The following is a 6,608-nucleotide window of genomic DNA, read 5'->3' on the forward strand; positions in this document are numbered from 1 at the left end:
ATGCCACCCTGTCTTAATTACTTTAGCTTTATAGTAGGTCTTAAATTTGGGTAGGGTGAATCGTCCAATTTTTTTTCAAAATTATTTTAGGTCTTCTATTAGGGTTGTGGTAAATTTATAATCCATTTGGAGAGAATTAGCATGTTAACTGAGTCTTCTGAACCAGGAACATAGCATTTCGTTTGTTTGTTTGTTTGTGAGGAAGAGTGAGAAAGCATGAGCAAGGTGGAGGGGTAGAGGGAGAGGGAGAAGTAGGCTCTCTGCTGAGCAAGGAGCCTGACATGGGGCTTGATCCCAGGACCCTAGGATCATGACCTGAGCTGAAGGCAGAGGCATACCTGACTGAGCCACCCAGGCACCCCATATTATCCATTCACCTAGATTTTCCTTGCTTTCTTTCATTTAAGTTTTATAGTCTTCAGCATACAGGTCCTGTACCTATTTCATTACCTTTATAGCTAAGTATTTAATCACATGCTAACATAAATAATAATTTTATTAAAGTAACTGCATTTTTCAAAACAAAAAATAAGAATGGTGGCATTGTTTTTATATTTTTGCAAATCTTTTTAATATCTGGCTGAACAAAAAAGATAGCTGGATTCTCATACTTCCTCAGTATTCAATCTGTTGTGATATATTGTTTGGGTTGAAATATATGAAGAAAATCTGATCTCACACAGATGTAGAGTTGGAAAGTGAAAGAGTAATTTTTTTTTGAAGATTTTTTTTTTCCGAAGATTATTTGAGACAGAGTGAGAGAGGGATAAAGGACACAGAGGGAGACTGAGAGGGAGAAGTCTACTCCTTGCTAAGCAGAGGGCCTGATGCAGGACTTGAGGTCATGACCTCAGCCAAAGGCAGATGCTTAACCCACTGAGCCACCCAGGCAACCCATGAGAGAATTTTTTAATAGCCTTTTCAAGTACTTGATGGTACTTCAATACTGTATGCAAAGTTGACAAGCAGCAGTTGGTAAAGATCAGTTGCAATGTGGAGTCTGAAATCTGTCAATGAACATTGACATTTGGTATTTGGTTGTTTTTAAATCTCTTGGTCTATGTCGCACTCACAATGGGTTTTTCACCCATGTATAATTTCATAACATTATGAATTGATCATTTGGAAAATATTGGTTCTGAGCTATGAACATCTTCCAGATGTTGACACATTCCATTTTACAACATGAAAACAAATCTATTCATATCGTCACTGATGTCATCAGAAAAGTCTTTAAGGATTGGGAAGCTCCTGGTAAAGGATCCAAATCTTCCAAGATCCAAATTTTCAATTGAAATTTTAAATTATATCATTAGGGACAAACGCTGTCAGATGTTTTCTTCGAGGTGACGATCTCATTTTGTTCATTTTTGAAGAAATGGTTGCCAACTCTGAAGTCGGAGTAATCGCAGTTCGTCAATCTTCTTTCAAAGAAAAATGGTGTTTCATGAAGAAAGTGGCAAGTTCAGCTCGCAGCTGAAACATAAGTGCTTTTTCTCGAAACAACCCCCAAATTTTGGTATGCAGCACAAGTGCTCTCATTTTTTTCACCCTGAATATTAAAAAGACATATATTTGGGGTTGGGATTTAAATAAGTTAATACCTTGTAATAATTCATAATTTATACTGCTTCAGCAAGGATGTTCCTAAGCAAAACTGCCAAGTGTGTGGTGGTAAAATGACTACAGGCACAATTTGGTGCCCTTGCCTTGATTCACGTGAAGGAGCCAATGGTTTTGCCCACTGCTTTTTATGTGTCATCGGTGCAAACATCACCACAATGAAAAGGGCAAATGATATCATTATTATTATGAAAATAGTTTTGACCTCCTGATGCCCTGAAAATGTCTCAGGCACCCCCACACTTTGAAGACTGCTATATTAGACCACACAAAAAGACAAAACCTGGGGATCTGCAGGTGATGACTTTGGATAGTTGCTTCCTGGAAATTGCTTTGGAACCATGTCTTTTACTTACCCTCACTGTCCACTTTCAGAAAAAAGTGAACAATCTCTCATCTAAAGAAGCCAAAGGCTAGTCAGCTTTCTGTGGTGATGTTGGGTCTTGTTGAAGAAGGGAGATGTTAATTTAACTGCAGGTTAATGAAGAGCTCAGTGGGTGGAAGAAAGAGGACCAGGGATTCACATTTCCTTAATTTCCTGGGCTTGATGTGTCCCAGGCAAGGGTTCTAGTTAGAAACACTCCAGTTGGGGCACCTGGGTGGTGCAGTTGATTAAGTGTCTGTCTTTGGCTCAGGTCGTGAGCCTGGGGTCCAGGCTCACTGCTCAGTGTGGAATCTGTTTCTCCCTCTCCCCCTCACCCCTGCCCCCCATCATATTCTCAATCTCCGTTTGCTCTTTATTTCAAGTAAAAAAATAAAAGCTTTAAAACAGAGAGAGAGAAACACTCCAATCACTCTGACCTATGGCTGACACCCTCAGTATCAACAAGAAGTCTGGTTGGGGTCTGCCTCGTGGTGGGACTGGAGACTAGAATTCCATTAGGTTCTTTTCTGATAAAGCTTCTCACTGGACTAATGGATGCTCCAAATCCAGTTGAATTTAACAAATTGTTGTAAGCACTTACTAGTACTGAGGACTGTATTAAGTGCTGGGACTGGGGTTTGAGCTAGAGCTGGAGGACACATACCTGCCCTTGGCCCTTTCCAGCCGGGTCTATGTTTTAAAGCTTTATTGTTCTTGTGATTTTGTAACTTTGTTCTCACTACAGGAGGATTCTTAAAAATCAAAACAATCCTGGAAACTATACAAATGATATAAAGAGAACTTTTCGTGCTAGTATCATACTCTAAACTCTCCACATCATCCACATTTTATCTCTTTTCATCTCAGCAACAGTATGAAGTCAGTACTATCGCAAAGAAGAAAGTAAAAATCATCTTCAATCCCACGATGTGGGGTGCCTGGGTGACTCAGTCAGTGAAGTGTCTGCCTTCAGCTCAGGTCATAATCTCAGGGTCCTGGCATCGAGCTCCACATAGGGCTCCCTGCTCAGTGGAGAGCCTGCTTATCCCTCTGCCTCTGTCCGTGCTCATGCTCTCTCTACTGTGCACACACACTCTCTTTCTCAAATAAATAAATAAAATCTTAAATAAGTCTAAACAAATAAATCTTAAACAACTCTATGCAATCATAGAGAGGGCTATAGTTTTATGTAAATGGGATCATATTTTACAGATTATTTTGTATGTTGATTTTATTTTCTTGATAATATGAGATAAGCACCTTCCCCAAAGGGATAGATATTATCATCTTTAACAATTGTAAGCTATTCCATTGGCTAGATATACCAGTTTTCTTAATCTGTCAGTGGACATCTAAGTAGGGATAGTTAGTTTCCAGAGTTTGCTTTATAAACACTGTTGCCATGAGTACATTTCAGTAAGTAGGATTGTTTACATTTCTATTCCAAATGCTGAATTGTTTTTCAGAAGAGTTGAATTAACTTCTATACCTCAGTGTCCAAACCGCATCTGCTCTGTTTTTCTGCAAAGAATGCTGAGGGTAGACATGAAAGAATACATGTGAATGTCTTCTTGTGTGAATACCTGTGTGTATATGTGAGCTGTGCCCACGTGTGAGGGTTCATTTAGTCATTCAACAAACGCTTCTGAGCATCTACCCTGAAGCAGATGCTCAGGTAGGGGTGAAACTGTGTGGAACTCAGTATGATCCTGTCTCTCATGGGGTTAAACATACTTTTTTTTTTTTTTTTTTAAGAAAGAGAGAGGGAGGGAGTGCATGCATGCACATATGGGGTGGGGAGGGGCAGAGGGAGAGAATCTTAGGCAGGCTCCTTGGCCATTGCAGAGCCCGATGCAAGGCTCTAGCGCATGATACTGGGATCATGACCTGGGCCAAAATCAAGGGTTGGACACTTAACTGACGGAGCCATCCAGGCACCCCTCAGATGTACATTAAAAAAAAAAAAAAAAAAAAGACCTACCGTAACCATGTAGAGAAAATTTATATGAAGATATGACCACTTAAATTGGGCTCTCCCTTGGTCTAATGATGATGGCCAGGGTAGCAGAGGAAATCAGAGGAGGCTTCCTTGATACAGGGCAGACAGAGCTACAGTCTGAAAGCTAAGGAGGCATAACCCAGACAAAGATGAAGAGGACACATGCTCCAGCGGACAGAAAGCTTCCCGTTTCTTTTTCCACCTGGACTGGGGACCATCTTGCCAGGAAGGTCTCCTGCCATCCCCCACATTCTGGCCTTTCCACCTCAATTCACTCTTCTCCAACCTGTTTTCCTTCCTGAGGCAGGAGGAGCCCAGCTTGAAGAACATAAAGAAGACAGGAGCGGTTGGAGCCCAGAAAGCGAGGCTGGAGACTGGGGCCCAAGGATGCTGAAGAGGAGGCAGGTTGTGTGTGTCTGAAAGTGTCCGTGCCTTTGAGCACATGGGTGAGTCTCTTGAGAGCTGCCGGTGGGTGAAGGAGGGGGCTGGTTCTCCAAGTGTGGTTCCCCTGACCAGAAGCATCAGCCTCTCCTGGGGGTGGGGCCCGGCATTTGTGAGTTAACCCCTGGTGGTAGTGATTTGCACGTTGGTTTGAGAAGCACCCCCCCCCCCCCCCCCAAGGAAGTGTAGTGTGTGTCTGAACGCACCTGCGTGAGAGAGGCTTTGGGAAATTTGTTTTGCAGATGGAGGTTTGCATGGAGACCTCCTCGGGGCAAAAAACTTACCCATCTCCTTGACTTTGTCTTCTCGAAGCACTTCCAAGTCTAGAGGCACTTAGCAGATATTAAATTACGATGGTGGTAACAATCAGCAGCTATGTTTCTAGCTGAGCTTCTATTTCTTACCCATCCCTAGGCAGAGCTACCACAAGGCTTCCTTCTTTTATCACAGAAAGAAATCTAATCTCAATGGTGCAAAAAGCAGGAAATTCACAATGGGAGAGCAAGAGAAATGGCTTATTCAGGGGGAAAAATATCCCCCTGCACGTCCCCTAAGCAGATGGCCAGGGCAAAGGAACAGTTTCCCGCCTAGCCCTGGCTAATGGCTCTGGTGTGCAGAGAGATAGGGAGGGTAGGGCGGGTGCCAGGGTCTCGGCTCCACACCGGGCATGGCTGTAAGAGGGTGTCCTTATATCACAGGGTCATGCACAGAGGGTGCTCCAGAGAGCAGAATCTCCTCCTGGGAAGAAGGGGCCAGACAGCCACACACTAAGGTTACATCTTCACCAAACAAAACCCCAAAGGAGTACCCAGTTTGCACCTAGATTCATGTCCTGGCTCTGCTGCTTATCAACGCAGCGACTCTGGGGGAGTTGTCGTTCTTTCAGGCTCAGTCTCCCCATCTCGGAAATGGGGCTGATCGATCCTAGGATCTGCCTTGCGGGGCTGCTGTTCGGATTGAGTGAGGTGATGCATGTGAACTCATTGGCACGGAGCCAGGCACACGGGAAATGCTCACTTCAGGTTGGCGGTGGCATTTGTGTTTCTGCCTTGACATGCAGTTCGCTGGTTCTGCCAGTGAGCCAGCTCAGTGAGTTCAGCTGGGTTGATCAGGGTCCCCCAGACACGCAGCGGGGCTGGTGGCCCTTGCATTCCTCCTGGACCACCCAAGGTCCTGATGATCTGCAAAGGTATCGTGGTCAGAAGCAGGGGCCGTGTCACGTTGCAACCTGCCCTGTTGTGAGCCTGTCATGTGGTACGTCCATACCGGGTGTTGGTTAAAGATGAGCTTCTATCTTGGGGCTGGTCAAAGTGGGTTTACTTAGGACAGGGAAGTCAAGAAAGGAATATTGACTGAGTGATTGCCATCGCTAGCATGTGGCAGCACGCGCTTTCTGAGTCTTAGCTTGATCGGTCCCCACAAGGACCCTACGGGATCGAGAGTAGCATTAATACCATCTTCCCAGAGAGGAAACGGACACTCAGAGAAGTCAGGTGACTCCTTCAAATCCAGCAGTCCTGGATTCTAATTCCCGACTACATTCTACCAGCCTCCTTCCCCTTTTCCAAAAGAAACTGCTCTTCAGTGAGGAAACTGCAGAAAATGTTATTGATTTGTCCATTGAGTGAGAGTTATTTGACAAAGAAATAAATTTAACCAACCTTGCTCATTTTGCCCACTCTGACCGCAAAGTTAGCTCTTCCGTCTGCTTGGACTTGACCTCTTCTACTACAGGCAAAATCCCTTCTCTCTTGTTCAATCCTCAGCGCAGGACAGCTGGGAACCCTTAACTTATATTCTCTTCTCATGGCAGCTCCTAGGAAAGAATGGGAAGCTAAAAATAAACTCATTGGGTGGTGTCTCAGGGGCTTCTTCTAATAACAAAGAGGGGCTAGACTTTGAGGGGAGAGAGGGGAAGAGAGAAGAATCCTGACACCAAGTTCAGAAGCCTTGGTCTTGCAGATAGAGCTTTTGGGGCCTGTTGTCTCCCAGGCCCTGGTCAGCCTTCTTTATTTTTCCCCAAAGATTTATTTATTTGACAGACAGAGATCACAAGTAGGCAGAGAGACAGGCAGAGAGAGAGGAGGAAGCAGGCTCCCTGCCAAGCAGAGAACCTGATGCGGGGCTCTATCCCAGGACCCTGGGATCATGACCTGAGCTGAAGACAAAGGCCTTAACCCA

Source organism: Mustela nigripes, chromosome 1 (assembly GCF_022355385.1).
Source record: "Mustela nigripes isolate SB6536 chromosome 1, MUSNIG.SB6536, whole genome shotgun sequence".
NCBI classification, from domain to species: domain Eukaryota; kingdom Metazoa; phylum Chordata; class Mammalia; order Carnivora; family Mustelidae; genus Mustela; species Mustela nigripes.